Source organism: Aythya ferina (assembly GCF_964211825.1).
Source record: "Aythya ferina genome assembly, chromosome: 5".
In the NCBI taxonomy this organism is placed as follows: domain Eukaryota; kingdom Metazoa; phylum Chordata; class Aves; order Anseriformes; family Anatidae; genus Aythya; species Aythya ferina.
The window spans coordinates 42840512-42862548 of record NC_140301.1 but is presented as its reverse complement, the minus strand read 5'-3'; the positions used below and the strand labels follow the sequence as shown (position 1 = coordinate 42862548).

At 38.6% G+C, this 22037-nt stretch overlaps 1 long non-coding RNA gene across 1 annotated transcript; it reads right to left on the bottom strand.

The window, feature by feature from the left end:
* Positions 1–15822: 15822 nt before the first annotated feature.
* On the bottom strand, positions 15823–17129 carry LOC311438186. Its single transcript, XR_014693972.1, has 2 exons — positions 16779–17129; positions 15823–16495 (listed from the first exon to the last, which is right to left on the bottom strand). It is a non-coding gene; the product is annotated as an uncharacterized lncRNA (long non-coding RNA).
* Between the last annotated feature and the right edge of the window lie 4908 nt (positions 17130–22037).

Sequence of the window (22037 nt, the reverse complement as noted above, 5' to 3'; positions counted from 1 at the left end):
GCAAAAGAAGCTGCAAGAAATCTTGAGGAATCTGATACTAGCTCCTAGTAGGTGGAAAAGAATGACCGGTGATCTGGTCTAGCAATGGGGAAATGTAGTGTTTTAAATTGCATAAAAAGAACATAACATTCATAATCAATCTCACTACAAAACACAAAAGAAATAAAATGCTTTTGTAAGGCATAGCCAGTACTGAACAACTGACACTTGAATGAATGGACACGAATAATGGTTCTTTTTGGTTTGCTCTGCAAGACTACCTTCCAAATATGGTTATATTCAGTGGCTTGAGGGAACATTAAATTAAATCAGTCCAGTTAATAGGCAGACACTAAATATTTAATGAAAGTAACATACAGAGAAGTCTCATTTAAGTGCTACCATTTGTTATGTGAACCAATAAAATGAGTTTAGTTGCTTAAAATATATTAATAGATCTAAAAAACAAACAAACAACAACAACAAAAAACTCCTTACCTGTCTGATGGATACAGCAAACTGCTAACAGGAAAGCCCATTCTGTTACCCGTATCCTCCTGCCAAACCCCATCTTGAGTGGAGTCTGGCACAAGGATGCTGGGTCTAAGGTTGGTCAGAAGGAGTAGTTCACCTGTGTTCTCTCAGTCTTATATAGCAGGTGACTTTGGCTTCAGTCCCAGATTGATTCAGAGAGTCTAGAAAGGTGGGGTTTGGGGGATTTTAGCAAATGAACAGGTAAACAGAGGATGCTCTTCCTTCCTCCGCAAATGGCCAATGGTATTTGCATTTTGGGAGGAGTATATACATATATGTACGTATATTTTGTTAAGGTTCAGTCTAATAAAGAAACATAACATGACTGCAAATAAAACACAACTCATCCTCCACAAAAAAAAAAAACAGGTCCTGGAACAAATAGAGTTTGATGCTGCTTTAGTTATGCAGATGGCATGTAAGTATACTAAGTTTTTCAATAGTGACAGGCAGCTTCTGGGCAAAACAAAACAACAAACTGCTGATTTCTGAAGTCAGAGGAAGTGTGGAGTATTTTAAGTTGGGGAACCCAGCATTAGGGAGTCACTCTGTGTCTTTGGGGGCAGCTAATCTTGTAAAAAAAACAAATAACCTTGAAGGGTCCTGCACTATCTCAGAGCCACAATGCGTGTATGCCATGAAAAGCCCTGTGTAGCACTGACAAGCATTAGGCACCTATCTAATGAACAATAAGGCAGCTTTACCTGGACTATACCTTATATTTGTTAGAAACATGTTCAGACCTTGCCATCTGCTTCTGAATTGTCTGCAGAGACTAATTTTGGCTTCTTGTAGGAAATAGCAGGAGTAATTTCAGACAGTCAGCCAGCTTCACCACAGCTTCGTAGGACAGAAAAGTTGGACTGATAATGACCTGCGACCACATTATTTCAGTACCATTCTTGTGCAATTCCATTCATATCCATGGAATCACGAGGCCTACACATTAGAGAAACAAGCAATGAATCAGTCCTATAAGGGTTAAATAAACAAATATTTAATGGCAAATATTTAACACTTTTTTTTTTTTTTTCCTGATCATTGATTTTTTGCAGTTCTACTGGGTTATCATTTCATAAGCACAAATGAATGTGTACTTCATGAAACAGACAGGATTGCTATTTCATGTCCCTTTCTCTTTTTAGTTTGACATTAAAGATGGGTAGGATAAGTTGCTCAGGGCAGATTTTTCTCTCTTTCCAGAGTCAATAGATCTTACTTTAACTTGGTTAAACATGGACAAAAAGTTCAAAGTTAGCAATACGGTTCTTTTAAAACTGCTGTTTGGAAAAAACAATGCAGAGTCCATCACTTCGTGTGTGCATAACATTTGCCCTCAGTTCATCTTCATCTTCAGCCTCCTGCTGGACTATAAGAATGAAGGTAGCTGCTGCTCAGTGGGGAATTTAGCAACAGGCACCTGGGAGATGTAATAGGGGTGGCTGAGCCACAGAAGAATTATGCATACTAGGATGTATAGGGATTGCAGAAAGGACTTTCTTTGAATACAGTGGGGCAGTATTACCTTCTGCATGTCTGGCAAAATTCAGTTCAGCAATCTTTACTGATGCTTGTCATTTCTGATGAAGAAGAAGACAAAGTTGGGAAGTTTACCAATTGTAAAGTGTGATCTCAATTGGATGCCTAATTCCTGTAGGCTCTTGCTGAAATCCTAGCCTGTGATTATAAATTCATAAACAGTTCCTAAAAAAATAGGGGAGTATAATCATATATACCATTCAGGTGTTACTCAACTGACTTGTGTCAATTTTTAGTCAGTTCATTTACAGTCCATATTTCCACTTTTGTTTCAAACTAAATATATTGGATCCTCACTCACTCAGTATTATAAAATAAAACAAAAAGAGTACCTTTATAGAGTGTTTTATGGACTTTTGGATTGAAATCAGTGGTAGGGTACTATGGCTACATTAGGGTACTTAAGTCAACATATTAGCCTGCTATAGTATGGAACATGTTCCCTATCGAAATATCCAGGATGTTTAATGTAGTTACATCTTCATAATCAACAGTAAGCTGTTTACACACCCTAGATCTATATCTTCAAGCTTCAGCAGATGAGGAGAAAAGAAAAGACTGGATTTCCTGCCCATACAACATTGTTTTATTCTGTGCCAGTACGCATAATGAAAGTAAATTCATCTGTACATACAGAAGGCAAATGATATCTTATTTACGTGACCAGTTAGATGTATTAAACAAATATACATCAGTCTCACTTAAGCAATTAAACAAGCTACCCATCAAACTAGGCTTTCAGCAGCTACTGTGCATATACCTTTAGCAATGGGCTACATGTGATGCTCAAAAGTAGCAGAGCTTTTCTACTGCCAAACTTGATGTCCCATGCATAGCTGAGCAGTGGATCCCCTTCTTTTAAATTTCTGAGAATTAATTACAAAAAATATTCCAGTACAGCAGGCTCTGCAACTGCTTCAGAAAGCAGAGATTTCCAGCCATTAGAAAACTAATCAGAGCCAAGAAGGAGAAAAAAAAAAAAAAAAAAAAAAAAAAAGGAAATAGTTTCTTTCTTCACATGGAGTATAACAGAGCAAGGGAATAGAGATGAAGGGAGGAATATTCTGCGGGTGGAATTAGTGTTTCTGATACTCATCGGGGGATAGTGAGGAGGGTGTCCATACCTAGGATGACTTAGTATATCAGTGGAGTCGAGGCTGGTTTTGTCTTCTGCCCTGTCTCTTTTGCTCAAGTCCTTGCTAAGCAGAGAAAGAACAGCAACCCAGTTCTTTCTTCTTCTCAGACAGTTTTTAGTTTTCACTCAATGTAACTCTGTGTGACTAGAATAATGCATGTCAACCTTGAATACACTGCCTCACTAAGCATTTAATAAGCACGTTGTATGGCTGTTGTGAGAGTTGTCCCAGTTGTATTTGTAGATGTTCTTCAAAAGATGTTGCTCAAATCTTCTAATGAAAATATTATGTAGTTTGGAATTTTTATGACTGCTACTGCTAACACTGATATTTTTTTTTTTGTTCTACAAGGAGAGTAGTGACTTTCAAATGGTGTTCCCATGTTCAGCTTATCCACCCATTCAGGCTGTTTCTCTCCCACCCTCTCTACCATGTGGAGTGGGTGAAATTGATAATAACAAAAGAGGTATAGAAGAAATTTGGGTGACTCCAAGAGATAACTAATGAAATTCTGAAAGTTACCAGGTTATGCGATTGGACTGATTGCTGGGGAAATCTTATCTGGAGATGAACTTGACATTATTACAAAAGACAGAAGGGTTTAAGTAAAGGTGTTTATCGGTAATGTGGGCAGGTGCTCCATGTGGTTCTTGTAGATTAAAGAACAAGCAGTTGGAGGACTTTGGAGTCTCCCCAATGGTATGGCGAAAAGAACCTAACCATGCAGGTAGGGTGGAGCAAGTTGACCTCTCCAGTTGTGTAAGGGGAAAGAAACCCCAGAAGCAAGTTTTGAAGTATTTTAATAATAGAAACTTAAGCAGCTGTATTTACTGTTAATGTATACCAGGAATCCATTTAGAGATCACAGTTTTTGTGCTGCCTGGCACTAAAACAAAGCACTTTTGTTTGCAGGAAGAAATGTTTAGGGAGGTGTTAAAAGCATTTTTGTTTCTTTCCTGCATTTTTTGGTCTGTTTTTCTCAGTTTTTAATGCTATGTAAAACCCAGAAACTTGTCGTGACATATCTGTGTCAAATAGCATGGACATTAATGTAGAATAGATCTGTAAAGTTGCTACAGAATAGCTTGTTTTATAGGAGGTTAATGGAGATGAATTACAACAGCCAAGGATCTGGATGACAAGTATACTTCTTTTTTATCTTAAATGTCTACAAAAAAACTGTACTGGTGGATTGGTCAATGACAGCAGCTTTTGTAACAAGAAGTCCAAAATAATGTGTTTTTTGTCTCTTAATTCTGAAAATGGATATAATCTTCCAATTTTACCTTTTCATCTTGGTTTCTTGCATAGAAGTGGGAACAAAAAAATAAGATATTGATTATACTAATTTAATGTAAATATTTCAAATGCCAGATAAAATGTGGATATCATATGAACACTATCACTGCAGCCTGAAAATAGACCATATAATTACAAGAGCGGCAAGCATTCAGAAGTTAGGAAGGGGCAATTAAGGCAATTACTGAAACCAGAATACATCTTCCTTTTGTGTTCAAAACAGAAATCCATTAGGTGTTGAGAACTACCTCCTCACAAGCATGACAAAGAAGACGCATCAAGGACCTGGGTAACTCTGCATTGTGCCCCAGATCTGTATAGTCCTTACTTACCATATGAACTGGGAAAATGAGTGAACAGCTGTGCTGGTCAGAAGTTGAGAATATTTATTGTGATGTGGAAAGCAATGTAAAGTAATGAAAAACACTCTGAAATTAATGTAAAACAAATCAGCATTAACTTAAGCAGAGGACCATCACAACTTTTGCACCTGTCTCTGTAGAGAGGTTATTTGTTCTCCTTGGCTTGTGCTGCTCATGGTCTTCCCACCTTTCTCTCATTTTTTCCTCAACCATTTTTTCTTTCCAACAGCCTACAAGTGGCTCACCTGGGTTTTGCTTACGAGCCCTACCCAGGGGTTCATGCTCACTCTCCACCCTTTTTCCAATACCCTGTTAACTTCCCCCTACTGAATATATGCATTGCCACTGTGGAAGACTACAATGGAGCCTGATCATGGGCTCATTTCCCTGGATCTTGGAACAGATGATGCAGTCTGTTGCCAGCTTAGTATAACATGTCACGCCACTTGAGAAATCTCAGTGATGTTTCTCCATGAAAAACAAAGCTGCATGCAGCTTCATGGTGAAAGACATGTGGAGAGAGTTAAACTCTTACAGTGAATAGCAGATGAGCTGTGTATTGTATTTGGTTATTATCATTTCTTAGTTTCATAGTTACAATAGTTTTAGCAATGATTACAAAGATACTATGAAAAGTGGAAGAAAATCTCTGGCTGTGGAGATTAGATCATCTAAACAGAAAACCAGTGAGAGAACGGTGGTGAAGATTAGAAGAAGTAACTTGCCTCATTTCCCAGTGACAGTAGTCATAGTTTCAGAATGATACCTTAAGCACACATTTGTGCTCTCTTCCCTTTCTTTTGTGTGTATTTTAAAGAATTTGGAAGAGGAGCCTGCAATTGGTATCTTGTACTGTTGACAGACAAGGAAGAGCTGAGCTGTCATTCTGCTCATCTTAACTAAGGGGAAAGAAAGATGCAAGGGAAGAAATGAAACTCATGACTAATACCTTGGCAACAGCAGCTTCTGCGCATATCAGACTGCATTAATAGGTGCTCGTTCACTTTGTGGTTTTCATATGTAATAGCTCTTCTTAAGTACACAGCTTGCTTGACGTCTGTGTGGTCAGTATTTAACCCAGGTGAGCTCAACACCTTCCTCAATCCCTTGGGTTTTAATGCTGTGAGTACTCAGCTGTACTGGCTGAATCATTTTATTGCCTAATTTCCATCCTCCAAAAACATCTGGATAAGCTTTGAATAGCTTTGCTGTCAGAAAGCTGCTGCACCGTCTCTTTTATCAGTATTTTTGATTGTTGTGTAGTATTTTTTTAAAGGAGAAAAACACATATATGTATGTGGTGAATCATTTTTACAAGGCTGAATGTCTGTAGGCTCTTCATGCACTTAATTCAGCTGAAAGCATAACCTTTCCATTGCACATACCATCTGAAAACTCACCTGGTAGATTTTTTTTTTTCTTCAGTTTGCAGTATACTTAGTTCTCACAGTGTTAGACTGATGCTGTCTGTATCTTCCATTTGGTTTGTCTGGCTGGATTGCAATTTTGCTTTCCTCTTCTGCATAGTACTGATGATGCCTTTCTGGACAATATCACTGATGGTTTATTATCTGTTTGGCATTCACTGTTCTGTATCTTATTGAGCTTTTTCATTGTCTGCACACATCTTCATTTCATAAAATGCTTATTCTGTGGGACAGTAAAGACTCAGATGAGCTAAATCTGATTTTTGAATCACTGATGGTGACTTAGACAAAGTTTATTTTGTTTATTTTTCCTTCCTTTTTCTTCACAAGCTTTGGCATTTCTCCTGCCCCAGCCATTGCATGTTGCCCCCCACTTTTTTCACTTTTTTTTTTTTTTTTTTTTTTTTTCCAAAGCACTCTCATGCTTTCATTAACACCTCTTTGTCATCTTCAGAATCTGCTGTCGAATACATTTTCAGCTTTTTCAGTACTGCCTGATGAGTCATTTCTGCATCTGCTCCACAAAAAGCTGTTCAGATGTGGGTGTGCTCATTAGTGCTTCACATAGCTCAACCCATGATAGACTAAATTTATGCCAATATTGACAGGTTACTCTAAGTTCAGTTTGAAGACTGTATGCAGAGACCAGGTTATAATTTTGACTCCTGTCTGCAGTGCTGACTGAGTTTAGTGGCTCAGATGAACTTCTGCATAAGAAGTTAAGCTTATCCCTTATCTCCTCGTCTGCCCTATTCTTCAGATTGATGGAAGTTACCTGGTATCCATCCTAAGCAAACACCAGTGCAACAATTTTGTTTTCAGTTCATGGCTCTTCTGCTCCCTCTTTCCCTCTCTACCACTCATGCAGAGTAGAAGACAAATCTACAAGTCGAGAAAAGTCTTACACAAACTAACTCCTGAAAGAGCTTGATTTGCAAATAAAAGCACAATATAGATAGTCTAGTTGTGGACTACCAAGTCTGTTTTGGCATGACTGATGCTAATGGTCAGCAGAGATGACCACAGGCACTGCTGTTCTTCGTGACATCATGTTCTATACCATTAGTTAAGGTGGGGTTCCCAAGAAGTTCAAACCCACTTAAAGCACAGCTGCTGCTACCTCCTGTTCCTCAGCACTGGCTACACATGTTCACTCCCTCCCTCCAAAATTTTGTTGCTCTTTTGTGTAAGGTTATCCATCATGAATTCAAATATTTTCTAAAGTTTTGACAATCATAAGGATCTTTTTTTTTTTTTTTTTTTTTTTTTTCGTGGCTTGCGGCCTATTATTTTTCCAAATTCTGGGTTACGTACACTGAAAAACACACCTAACATGACATATCTGTGGCATGAAAATTTTTGGAGGGAACTTCTATGATTTCATACAAGCCCTTGTTGTTTTCTCAGAGCATATCTAGGTGTTACAGCACTTGTAAGCCTTTTCCCCCATCTAGTAATTCTGTTTCATTCTTCCTTTTAATTACACATTCCTACCTCAATTTCAGATCTCTTAAATATTAGAAAAATCACCAGGAGATTGTTAAGTGCACTTCTGTCTGCTGAGGGACAGGGAATCAGTGTTCTAGTTTAATTCTTTATATATATATGTATATATACATGTATATTTGATCTTTCATCAAATGCTTCCTAAAAGTAGGATTTTCCGAAACTCCAGGTGTTGTCCTGTACATAAGTCATCAAAAGGGCTGGTGTATCCTTGGAGGAGAGGGGCTGTGAGCCATGTAGCTGTGGTGATATTATCCTGTGGCAATGCTTTCCATATGCTATCTGTCAAAACAGCCTGGTGGTAAGTACAGACCATGCTCTCTGATTATGCTGTAGCCAGCAAGCAGAATAAGAGAAGCAAAGAATGGATGCAAATTTAGTATTATTTCTCTTGCCCCAACCTATACTGGACAAAGGCAGTATAAGAGTAAGTGAGCTTCTGTGTTCTGTGGACTGCAACAGCATCCTTTATATTAAAACCAAGCAAAGTGCTGCCTGTCAACTGAGGATGTTTCTCTGACTGCACAGTTTGACTGGTCCTTTTTTCAGGGAAAGGTTCCAGAGTAACAGAATTGAATTACTTATTGGATTTTTTATTTTTTATTTTTTTACTGCTGAGGTGAGCTTTAATGTTTATTCTTTCCTTGCAAACAGAAAGAACATGTAAAGCAATTTGCCCTTGGTTTAAATTAATTGCCATTCTGCATATGGTATTTAAGGGCAGTCAATTCAGAATGTTGATGGATTTCATGCAATCAGGCTTTGCTTTGGGAGAGGCTGCAAGTCACTCATTCTATTTATTGTTTGCATGTCATAACCATTCAGTGTATGTTGTATATGCATGCTGTTGTGCTAGTTTACCATAATGAATACATTGCAAGTGCTGAGAAGTGCTGTAATAGAGTTTGTTTCTTCACTTCTAGTTTCAAATTCCCCAAAAATTTAACACGGAAATCAATCATTGGGAATAAAAGTGTAGCTGCTATTTCATTGCTGAGCTTGCTGGTTCTCTGCCAGGAAACAGCAGGCAGTGTTGTGAAGGGCTACACACTGCATTTTCTCCACCACTCAACTTTTTCTTTGGACACTTCCAGGGATGGGACATCCACAGCTTCTCTGGACAGACTGTTCCAATGCCTCACTACTCTCCCAGTAAAGAGTTTCTTCTGAATATGTAATCTAAACCTACACTTTTTTTTGGTTTAAAACCATTACCCCTTTTCCTACCAATACAAGCTCTTGTAAAATGTCCCTGTCCATCTTTTTTGTAGGCCCCCCTTAAGTACTGGGATCATTGCAGGAATCTGCAGGGTCTGTGGTCTCCTACAGAAGTGGCTGTGGCAATATGCTGAGAGACAGGAGTCCTTGGATTTCTTTTCACCTTTATGATTTCCTTGCAGAACAATTGAGTAAGATTCCTCTGTGTCTGATATCCCATTTATCTTCAGCCTGGCTAATATAATTTGATTATAAATACCTCAATAAGTAACTAAAAAATTCTACATTTACATACTAGTGTGACAGGAATGTGAAAATGGTTGCTAATTGGTTTTATTTTATTTTTTTTTAATAAGGAAATAGCTAGTTAAAAATACTAATCTTTTTCCCCAGATTTTGCTCTGGTGTGTAGGAATGGCCTCTTTTGCCTGCAATGACTTCGTTATAACTTGGCACTAGAAGCAAAGTATAGTGTCTTTCAGACTGTTCTAATCTGGGCAAAGGAACAAATATCAAACTAATATTTAATATATCAAAGTAATATTTAATGTTTTAAGCACAAACTTACCCAACTCTAGTACTTTTTAGGTGTGCTTTATATATCTGAGATAAACTGAACTCTTTTCTGTTCCTGTTCAAGTCAATAAGAAGTTTTACCCTTGTATTCAGTTAGAACATAATCATGTCAACAGTGAGGGAATCTTTTGAGACTTTTGTATGTAATAAAATGTATTGTTGGATTAACATCAGACATCTTAATTGTGAAGACAATGGTGGTCTCTACCACAGAGCATGCTGTATTTACAAAATGGACAATCCAGTGGGTTTTTCCATTTTCTGTTATTTTTCTCCTAACAGAAGCAACATCCTGTATATAACAAGACAAGCACAAGTAGGGCTTTGGGAAAGAGTTCCAGTTTGACCACTCATGAAAAAAACTGAATGAGCTCATTCCATACGTCAGAGACATTAGCTGTACCCAAGAAGACATCTGGCTGTAGAATTATTTGCTAGGATATCTGTGGATCAAAACTGTATAAAGTTCTGAATGGAACAAAACATTTGGTGTATTATATTTTGAAACCAAGGAGAACAGAATGGAGGGTCAGGAAACTCTCATGGTTATTCTTTTGGGCGTATCTGCTAATCAGTCACTATTTTAGCTAATATTTGCTCATAAAGAGAAAGGAATGTAAGTGCATTTACAGATGTGATTTATTCAGTTTTAAACAAAAATGTAATTTAAAAATCAATGGCTCTTGAATTTTAATATAGGGAAGTTGTTCCTGTAGGCTGAGGCAGGAACATTTTCTAAACCGATTTTGTGAAGAACACTTCGGGAAAAGAACTGTGTTCAGATATTTTTTCTGTGGTCCAAATGAAAGTCATGACAAAGATATACAAAAAATATTATTTATTTTTTAATTATGATAATTTGCTAAAATATAAGAACTTGCATTTACAGTGATTGACCTTAGAGATCCTCTATTCTTCACAGTCTGGTAAGAATTTGGTCTCTGCAGAACATTATTCACTTCCCACTGAAGAGAATTCTATGGAAGCTCATACAAATTTTATTAATTCTTTAATAATGTACACTTTGCTGATGATTGCATCCCCTCACAGACTGGCTTACTATGTAGGCACAATGCTTCCTATCTCAAGGCAATGTACAATGAAGACTCCTGGAACCCGAATGACTGCATATCTACTGATACGAACTCCTGAACCATTAGTTACCCATTAGCTAGAACATGACTGACTAGTTTTGATTTGTTCCTGAATCTTTCTTATGAAAACATTAACTTATAGCACTGCCAGATGTGATTAAAACATTTTCCATGCTAAGACCCTCTTTCCAATTGCTATGGCTTTGTCGATCTATTAATTGTTTAGTTGACATTTTACAGGCTTTTTATATACTTGCATCAAATATTTTTGGAAGAGGAAGATGGAAATATTTCAGTCAGAATGGTTCAGCTGTTCAGAATGAGACAAGAGAACAAATTGCTTGGTGTATCATTTAACATGTCAAGGTGTTGCAGGATATGGGAATCTGGGAGGATCTTGCTTCTGTTTAAAAAGGATATCTTGTCAACTACATTTGCAAAGCAAAACACCGCTTCATTGGAATTCATCGGAATTCAAGTTGTTCATACAAGTTTTGATGCCATCCTAAGGTGTTATTTTTTTATCTCAAAAAGATCCTGATATTTCTATTGTGTGGTAAAGCATTTACTGAATGCCAAATCAAACTCTTAACCTTTCTGTAATTCAGCTGAAAAGTAAACTAGATACTAGGAAACAGAATCAAGCCTTTCTGATAAATATCTGTTTGCTTTGTTAATGTGCAGTTTTTATTTTTCCCAGAACTAATGTAAAGAATGTAGTTAAGTGGTTGCTGGTTTTACCCAACATGAGAACTACTTTCACCCTCTTCCTTTACCATAAGAATAACCACAGCAAATGAGAGGAAGTGTTCATCCAACCCAATACCCTGTCTGTGGCAGTGGCCAACACTGGATGTCAAGGAGAAAGAACTGAGCAAGCACAAAGTGATTGACCCCCATAAATCCCACCCTACTCCACAACTATGTAGGCCAGAGTATCCTGCCTTTGGTTTGAATATCTCTATGGCTTTTTCTTTTGTTGTTATTTTTTTTTTTTTGTTTGTTTTGTTATTACTTCTAAGTCAAAAGGGGATATAGATCATGATTGCAGTCAATCTGTTAAAGAAGCAAGCTTAAAATTGGAGTTAAAGACCTCGAAGACTGACCATTTTCATTTTCTTCACAAAATTTTGCGGCAGATTAGCTGTTGCCAGCAAATGAGCTTCCTCTTCACTATTTCTTTTCCTTTTGCCGTTTGCTGTTGCTGCTGCCATCAGCACCGGGCTACAAGAGCGACAGCTTCCTCTTACAAAAGCCAATGGGAGATGAAAAGTGGAGCACTGACTGAAACAGAGGGGAGAGAAAAAATGTGGGACTCGGGGATCATAAAGGGAGAATACCTAGGAAGAATGAATGAGGAGACACAATGCAGAGAGGTGCTAGAGAGAAATGGGTATGCACAAGTGAGGAAGATAAGAATGAGTATGAGGTAGCAAGTGAAAAAAATAATGGGATAATATAGCTATTTGTACCTCTAACTTAAACACAATTAAAGATACTGGCTGGTCTTTGTGACTGAAAGAGTTAAACATCTTGGTAAAAATAATTCCCTTCTGTGCTGTTCTGTGCAAGCCATGGAAAGGACGTCATGCTATTGAATTTTATTTGTCTTGGAGGTGGTGCACGGACATCCTTGTATCTTGGAGTCTCCTTTAAATGACATTGCTTTCTGGAGTTTAAGAAAAGTTTCTATCCCTATCCAACTTTGATCTCTCCCTGGCTTGTGGCTAACGTACTAAAACTACCAGAGTGGGGGCCACATTATTACAGAAATAACTAGCAAATTCTCATTTTCAGGTATTTGTCTGTTTCCTTTAAGCTTCATAAATAGCATATGTAACCTTAGATGCCTATTACTGTTCTTTCTTTCCTCTCTTCCGTGTCTTTATATTACCTTTTATCTCTAAGAATTCTCATATTTTGTGTTTGTACAGCACAGCAGAGCATAATGGTATGTCATTCTACTACAAGCACTACCATGGCTTAATAAATATCTAGATAAATAATAACAGGACAATGCAAAGAGATGTAAGCAAAATGAAACTCTAATCTAGTTTGGCAAAGCATGCATGAGAATGTTTCAAAGAACTGATTCAGAGCATAGTTTATTATTTTGTCTAGCACAGGAAAATCCTGGTCTGTGTGAGTAGGATTCTGAACTGTCAGGGCAACACAATGCCAAAGCAAGCTTTTAGTTTATTCTGAAACGCGTATGTTCTTACGCTACCTTTCTGAATAAGTATGTGGAATTGAATTGGGTATTAGGTGTAATCTGACATTGCAGACACAAGTAATCCCAGTTGTTTTAACAGAGCTATTCATGAGCTTAGAGTTTAACAAACTCTCGAGAAGATTGCTGAGTTTACACCTAAGAACCAATACCCCACAGACCCGAAATGGGAATGTTCTTAATGCAAGAGAATCAGAAAACTAGAAAAAGGTAACACCCAGTGGAGGGAAAGGGAGGAAGGAAAAAATGGCAGGAGAAAAGAGTAGACTTACCCTTTCACTGCTACTCATTCCCTTCTATAAAGGAATGTTGCTTAATGTGTTGCATGATTTTTACAGAAATATTTCAACCAAAACTTCCAGTCTTTGTACCATATTCCTGTATCCTTCAAATGGCTATCCAACTGAATGTCTTGATGGCTTATATTTTGATCTCTTCATTAAAAAGTACATTTTTGATGAGGATTTATTTTAGCTACTAGCGATTATTTTACAAGGTTCTAATCTGTCAGCATGTACATTGTCTTGGGGCTGAGCCAAGACCACACCTCATGAACATTTTTAGGCACAAGGCTGAAGGTAACACAACTCATTACAATGCCAGTCTCTGTCTAACTGTTTGCTCTGTATAGATTCAGTTTGTGTGACGCTTGGTAAACATCTAAGCCTTCGTGAAAATGAATAGGAGATTTATTAGCAAGGCTAAAATGACAACTACCCTCAACCTTTGCAGAACTCAAGGGCAAAGCAGTTTTTCCACTTAGAAGGAGAACTATGTCTGCTACCAGCAGCTAATGATGTCACAAGCATGAGTAGACACAGAGGATCCTGAAGGAACCTATAATCAAATCAGATGCGGTGAAAAAAGCAACTACCACTGTCCCAACCACCCCAACATTAATACCAGAGGGACCAATACTTTCTGCTGGAAGCAATTCCTCAAGAGGCAGGCACATTCTAAGAAAGTGTTTACAGATAATATGCTGACTGCTTGTTTACAATTTGTTTGCAAGGTTGTTGCATATATGTGTGTTACATGTTACATACAACGTAAAGATGTGTATATGTAACACTACAGTATGCTCTACTGGAAACAAAAAGATACCCTTGCATCACTACAGCCTGTGGGAGTGAGTTCCACATATCCCGTTTTACGTCTATCAACATATCTATCTCACAGTAGCAATACTAACTCCTTAGAGTGTCTACAGTGACATAGAAGTACATGGAAGAAGCAAGCATTTAAACACATTGCTAAAATATTGCAAGACTTCTCTTCAAGTGTCAATGATGCAAGTATTTTCATGATGCTGACTTTGGGCCAGATTTTGTCCTGACTGCACAAATCCAGTCCTCTTGGCTTCAGCTAAATTGGCTAGGAGAGTAGGATTTGGCTTTGTTACATCCACTTAGGTAGGTGTGTCTAATAATTGTCTGACAGCAAAATAATAATTAGTCATCTTTTTAGAAGCTGTCTGAAGGCTTTGTGTGCTGAAAATTTTGCCTATTTTTTTCTAATTTATACCATCATCTGAAAGAATGAGAGAAGAGAAGAGAAGAGAAGAGAAGAGAAGAGAAGAGAAGAGAAGAGAAGAGAAGAGAAGAGAAGAGAAGAGAAGAGAAGAGAAGAGAAGAGAAGAGAAGAGAAGAGAAGAGAAGAGAAGAGAAGAGAAGAGAAGAGAAGAGAAGAGAAGAGAAGAGAAGAGAAGAGAAGAGAAGAGAAGAGAAGAGAAGAGAAGAGAGAGAAGGCTATATGGATGACCAGGGAGGTGAACGTCCCCCTGTACTTGGATCTGGTGAGGCCATGCGTCTGAGTCCTGTGTTCAGTTTTGGGCTTCTCAGCACAAGAAGGACATTGAGGCCCTGGAGCATGTCCAGAGAAGGGCTACAAATCCAGCGAAGGGTCTGGAACACAAGTCCTGTGAGGAGTGACTGAGGAATCTGGGGTTGTTTAGTCTGGAGAAGAGGAGGCTCAGGGGAGACCTTATTGCTCTCTGCAACTACCTGAAAGGAAGGTGTGGGGAGCTGGGGTTCAGCCTCTTCTTGCAGGTAACTAGTGATAGAACTAGAGAGAATGGCCTCAAGTTGCACCAGAGGAAGTGTTGGAAATTAGGAGAAATTCAGGTTGGAAATTAGGAGAAATTTCTTCTCGGGAAGACTAGTCAGGCATATTGGAACGGGAGGTGGTGGAGTCACCGTCCCTGGGGGTGTTTAAGGAAAGGTTGGATGTGGTACTTAGGGACTTGGCTTAGTGGGTAACATTGGTGGTAGGGGGAACTGTTGGAACAGATGATTTTGGATGTCTTTTCTAGCCTTAATGATCCTATGATTTCAGAGAAGCAGCGATAAAAGTAGCTCCAAACTGATTACTGGAAGGAACAGGAAAAAAAATGGTTTAAATAAGAAACTTAAAGAGACAATAAATCTACATTCTTTTTGTAGATCCTTTAACCTTTGGCATCCTTGTGCACTAATCAAAGAAAGTATTCTTAATGTGAGAGTTTATATATATATATATATGTATGTATATCAATGCAGATTGCCTAACACAGATGAAGTATCCGAGGTGCATCCTAGATTACACACAAGTATTTGGGAGAAAGGAGCAAAATAATCTGTAGCCTCAAGCAAATAGCCTTTTGCTATTGTATTGTATAGAAGCTTAACTTTGTCAAGATAGATCATCCATCCTCTGTGTAACTGCTGATAGGTGAATAAATCAAATGCACAGCTGTTAAACTTCATATGCAGATCTGAAAGCAGACAGCTATATTTACCAAAGACAAAAAATATGGTTTCACCTTCTTTTGAAAAGTGGAAGATTATGGATTTAAAGTATATTTTAAAAATTATGCTTAAAATATCTATTTAGAAACTTCAAGAAAACAAACGTCATTAAACAGAATGAAACAGTCAATAGCCATGTCATGTAACACAAGAAATGCAATATATAATCATCTGTAAAAATACACATGAAGCTGCACGATACAATGGATATTAAGAATTAATAACAAGAAAATCAGAGCCTCGAGAAATATAAGAAAGGATAGAATTGCTATTTTAGTAATGTGGCAATTGTACTGTCCTGGCATATGTTCTGGCACTTCCTTGAAAGCTACCTGTTGATCTTGACAGCCATCACTTTTGCAGTCAGGAGGCCGGTGTTCATTTGTATGAGACATGAAATTCTCAGCAGTGCCAGAACACAGTTTGGCACACCTTATGGAGAGGAACACATACAACTCCGATCGTTTCCTGCATTGTCTGTTGTCTAAACTGACAGAAACCTACCTCAGCGTTGCCTGAAGGCCCTGTCAGCAGAGCAGAAATGGGCACCAGACAGAGGCAGTGGGGCACTTGTTAAGGCACACAGGTGTCTGTAAAGTGCAACACCAATGAAACTTTCTGCAGGGAGTGTTGGGGGACACTTTGTCACCTGTGCTTTTCAACCCATCACATTTAATCTCCCCTGCAGTGCTGGGGTAGCAGGTTACCTTGCCAGAGTGAATTAGCTTGTACTGAGGCATTTTGGCTGGAAAGACTGTGATTGTTTGTGGTTCCTGCTTGCACGAGGGAATGGGTTTCACCCCGAATTCCTGTCAGAAAAAAAAAAAAAAAAGAAAAAAAAAAGAAAGAAACAACAACAGCAAATAATAATAACAATAACAACAACAACAACAACAACGACAATAATAATAATAATAATAATAATAATAATAATAATAATAATAATAATAAAAAAAGACTAATGGCCCCCTTCAAGCACAATTTTGGTTGCTGCCCCAGAAGCAGAAATACAAGAAATACAGCAGACATACTACACAAGTCCTCTCAGCAGAGGTTTCCCAATGAGGCAGGAGTACCTCTGTTTGTACATACCTTGCTGCCTTTCTCCTGAAGAAGCAGGAACAATGTTGAATCGCCATCTCCAGAGCTGGTGATCTCACCCCGCGTGTGACGCAGGGCCCTGCCGCAGCAGTGCCTGTCACCCCTCAGTGCTGTGTGCTGAGGCAAAGTATGCATGCCAGTCCCTGGCAAGGGCTGTGCTGTCCACAGGAGGTCTGGTGATGCTTTGCTTGCAGGCAGACATCATCTCTGAGGTGTTGCTTAAGCTTGATGCTGGCCAGGACAAAGCACAGCCTGCCTCAGCCACTCTGCTCCCAGCTACAGCAGAGCAAAGCCTTTCCTGCCGCCATGGCCAGTCAGCCTAAGTAGACCCCGCAGCTTTAAGAGGGTGTACCCAAAGGCCAGCTGAGGAAGGGGTCCTGTCTCTGCTATGTTTCTCAGTATTTCCCTTGTCACTGCTACATGAGGTCACTCCTGGAGCTTGGTGAGTTTTGGGTTAGGCCCTGGGAATGACAAAACCTCCTTTTGCCAGGCTCCTCATGGCTCATGCACTGGTGCTTATTTCCAGTATTATCTTGAGCTGTTTGTGACAGCTCTGGTCATGTTTTAAGCATGTAAAGCTCTCTGAGGGTAGTGGATTGTTGTTCTCTATCCTCTCTCCCAAATTTCTCTTGCATCATGGACAAATGTGGCATCTTCAACTAAATTTGTTTCATCGACTTCTGTTTCCTCTTAGACCTTATAAAAATGGTTTTCAAAGAGCTGTGCAGGGCTTGATTCTTTGTTATTTAATGGCATTTGGGACTAAATTATTTGTAAAAAAAATATTTTCAGTGCATTACATTAATTCTACTTTTGATATAAGCTTTTTTTTTTTTTTTTTTTTTTTTTTTTTTTTTAAATGTATAGAGAGTAGAAAGTCCATTCACATCCAGAAAGATTTCTTAGAGGGCTCAGCTGAAATCTGCAAACACTGTATGCTGAAAGTTTGCCATCTGGTCTGTATCACTGGTTAGATTCTACAAAATGTCTTAAAGAGTACTTTGATTCTGTGTAAGTGTGGGATGTACTGTCCACAACAACATTATGCATACTTTTCCCTTACATAATGTCCTGGATACAATGAATAAGGTCGGTACACACTAGATTTACCAGTAGGAGTAATGGCAGCATGGAATAAATATTTGGCATAATTAATACATTTCTGTTGCTCTCATTAACTATTACCAAGGGGACACTTTAAAACAAGAGAATTGTACATAATAATTATATATTTTATATAATTATTATATTTTATATAATTATATATATATATATAATTTAATCTGAGGACTGTTTTTTTTTTTTTTTTTTTTTAAAAAGCAATTAGATTAAAGCAATTTGTTACCAGACAGCTTTATTATGTGCAGTTTCTAAATGCTTTTCCTGCCAAGGCTGCCAGATCAGATTAATCTCACATTGCTTAAAGTGAATTGTCTGCTTGAATAATTAAAACTGCCTTTAAAAAGATGGTCACTTCTTTATTGTTGCTACTGTAAACATAAGAAAGATAATAACCCTCATACTGTATGTAGTTTCATTCGCAGAATGCAAGGTCTTGATTCTCCTTTCATGTGTGTTAGCAGACTTGTGGAATAATGCCCGTGTGACTATACAGAATGAGGGAACCAAGATAGAAGAAAATCTCTGTCTGTGTATGGTAGTTGAAGAACTGATGTGCAGCTAAGCACCACCATGCCACTCTGTTGCTCTCCCTCCTCTAAGGGCAGGGGTAGAAAATATGATGAAAAAAAGTTCATGGGTTGAAATATGGACAGGGAGATCACTCAGCAGTTACTGTCACAGTCAAAACAGACTCAGCATAAGGGAGATGAATGTAATTTATTGCATATTGATAATAGATTAGAGCAATGAGAAATAAAAGCAAACTTAAAATACCTTGCCCCCCTCAGCCACCCTCTTCCTCCGCACACGAAGTGGCATAGGGGAACAGTGTTGCAGTCAGTCCATAATGCTTCATCTCTGCTGCTCCTTCATCCTTACTCTCTTCCCCTGCTCTAGCGTGGGTTCCCTCCCATGGTATGCAGTCCTTCCTAAACTGATTTTATGTGGGCTTTTCTTGAAGACTGCATTCCTTCAAGAACTGCTCTAATATGTGTCTATACCACAGGGTGCAGTCCTTCAAAGACATGCTGCTCCAGCGTGGGTCCCAAACAGGCAGCAACTCCTGACAGAACTCCTGCTCCATCCTAGGCTCCTCCACAAGCTGCAGCATGGAGATCTGCTCTGCTGTGGGACCCATGGGCTGCAGGGGGACAGCCTGCTCCACCAGGGGCCTCTGCACCACCTGCAGGGGAACTTCTCCTGCATGCCAGGAGCACCTCCTGCCCCTTCTTCTTCAATGACCTTGCTGTCTGCAGGGTTGTTTCTTTCACATTTTCCCACCTGTCTCCCAGCTGCTGTTGTGCTGCAGTTTCTCCCTTTCCTCAGTATGCTTTCACAGAGGTGCTCTCAATGTCACTCCGTGTCTCAGCTCCGGCAAGCTGCAGGTCCCTTTTCAAGTTATCTGGAAATGGCTCGTATCAAAATCTTCTCTCACAGGCCACCGCTGTAGCCCGCCTGTTACCAGAACCTTGCCCTGTAAGCCCAGTACACTGTGGTAGCTATAGTCTATTTATTTCTAATCCTTGTGTCTGGCTCAAATGCATTTCCTCAACGGGGTAAGTGAGTGTACTTACTAATATATTTGGGATGTTCAGTCATTTTTCATTTGGAATGGATGGACTGTAAAAAAGTCTCTGTAGTTTCCTGAAAGTTTCAGAGATTAGTCATAGTGCATATTTGTATTTTACTGTGAGGTAAATTAACATCCTGCTAATATATCAATTGTAGTGCAATGCTGACAGATTTTTCTGTCTATTGTAGTGCAGGATAGCTTTGATGGTGTTCTGGTTTATGATTGTTGATTTGTATGAATTTCTGTTTCAGGAGTGCAAAAATGTCTTCTTTGATACTGATGCAGAACAGGTTTTGAGCTTTGTGACATTTGCTGGAGTTCAGCAGACTTCAGCTATTTTTTTACTCTATCCCTGCAGTGTACTCTGAGCCTGGAGAGCTGAAAAGAATCAGGTTAGAGTAGTTCATGTAGCCTTTTAATCAGCTGAAGTCTTCCTTGCACTAGGTAAGTCCCTGACTGATGATTTATATCAATTTTATAGTGTAGTTTTATCTCAGTAAAAGTTACCAGAATTTTATTATAAACAAAGATTAGGTTCAGATTTTGCATAAATAAGTCCGTACATTTAACATAAAAAGGCAATCTATAAGATAAGTACTCCCATGAAGTGCACTGTTTAATTATGTTCACCCTGCTACCTGGCTTTTTTTTTTTTTTTTGTGGATCTTCAAAGCAACCACAGAGTATACGTTTCCCCTCTTTTCCAGGATGTGATTCAACAGTGACTATGCAGATTTTACAAGGGCATGACTGAGGCTTTAGTCTCCCACTGCTGTGGAAGACCTTCCTGGTCACTTCTTCCACGTGTGGAAAGGCACATGTGAACCTTTGCTGTCTGATGGCTGACTGAAAAGCTTATACTTTTTAGTGGCACTTCTTCTTTTCCCTTTAGCCCACTGTGCCTTTCACAAAGATGGAGACATAGATGAATTCTTCAGAAAAGAGTTTAAGAACAGATCTAATAAATGAATGGTAAACTAATATGGTAAGAGGTTATTCTTTGTTTATGTAAAAAGCCAGATTTTCTGAAGTGTCTGCTAAATGGTTGTATTCTGCTGTGAAGCTTGCTCAGAGATGCATTTTCTCCAGGACCTCTAGCTTCTTAGGTTGGAACAAAATTACGGGCTTTTCTTCTATTTATGGTTACCAATTGCTCTGAATTAACAGACTGTGTGTACGAAGCCTCTGGTGCCTACCACACAGCTAAGCATTTCAGACTGAAGATGAAAGATAAATGGCAGGTAGGATTGTTGATTTCGTCCTCTAAATCATTTCCTGGTCTTCATATACACAAATATATAAAAAAATAAATATATTATCTATCATAATGTAGTATACATTTACAGTAACAAAGTTTTTTTTTTCTTTTATAAAAGCCTAGAGTATATTAGAGAACTGAGAGTGGTTTATGTTGAAAAACTGCTTCTGATGTAATCTCATCTGAGATTGAAAGACTGTTTGTTGAAATATTAGTCATTAAAATCCTGTCTAGGAGTATGGAGGGATGGATTATATTGAGCCCAGAGCTTCACTGCTAAAGGGAAAGGTTTTTTACGTGTCTTGGTTAAATCAAGTGTAATGTGGCAACTTCTCTATTATGAATGCTAAGTAACACAGCACCTTGCCACAAGGTATGTGGTTCAGTATTTTTTGTTATCTTCAGTCAACACAAATTCTGTGCAATTATAATGCTCATTTCCTGTAAAATAACAGATATATGAACAATGGACCTGGATTTTTGTTAGAATTAATTCATAAAGCACAAAAGCATTAATAACAGGGCAAGTGATAAAATTGCATCAGGTATAATAATTCTCCAGAAAACCGAGCAATGACCAACTAATGCAAATAAGAAGGTTAGTTCTGCTATGGCAAGAGATCATTCCATGATGGTGTTTATTATACCTTTTTGGCAGATTCTGTATCATCTACTGTCATATTTTGTATGCCACTTCTCGTATTATGCCTGTGCTGCAATTGGCAGGCATATGACTCAGCAATGTGACACAAATGTGACACAGAGCAATGCGATAAAACTCAGCTTTGGCCCACCCCACCCCTAAAGGTTATCTAAAGTGGAACAAGAGGTGTTAACTGGCTTATTGCTGAGGCAGGGATCTGTGGAGTCCACATCTAATATTCTTCAGAGCTTAAGCCAGGTTCCAAATACGATATGGAATCAGTCTCTTCTCAAATGTCTCATATGTCCTCCCCTCTAGACCTGCCACCATCTTTGTGGCCCTCCTTTGGGCACTCTAATAGTTTTATCTTCTTTTGATACTGTGGCGCCCAAACCTGCACACAGTGCTCGAGGTGAGGCCGCCAATCCCTTCCCTCGATCAGCAAGCAGTGCTATGCCTGATGCTCCCTGCTCAGGGTTAGGTTTTGCTATTATCAAGTGTGGTTGCCATTCTCAAGTTTTTTTTTTTTTTTTATCAACCTTGCTCTTGGTTTGTGCAATAAACAATCCTAACTCTTTAGGACTAAGCTGTTTCCAGAATGTAATATGTCTTAAAAGCTGGCTGTTATGTTCTTTTACAGTCAAATAAATTACT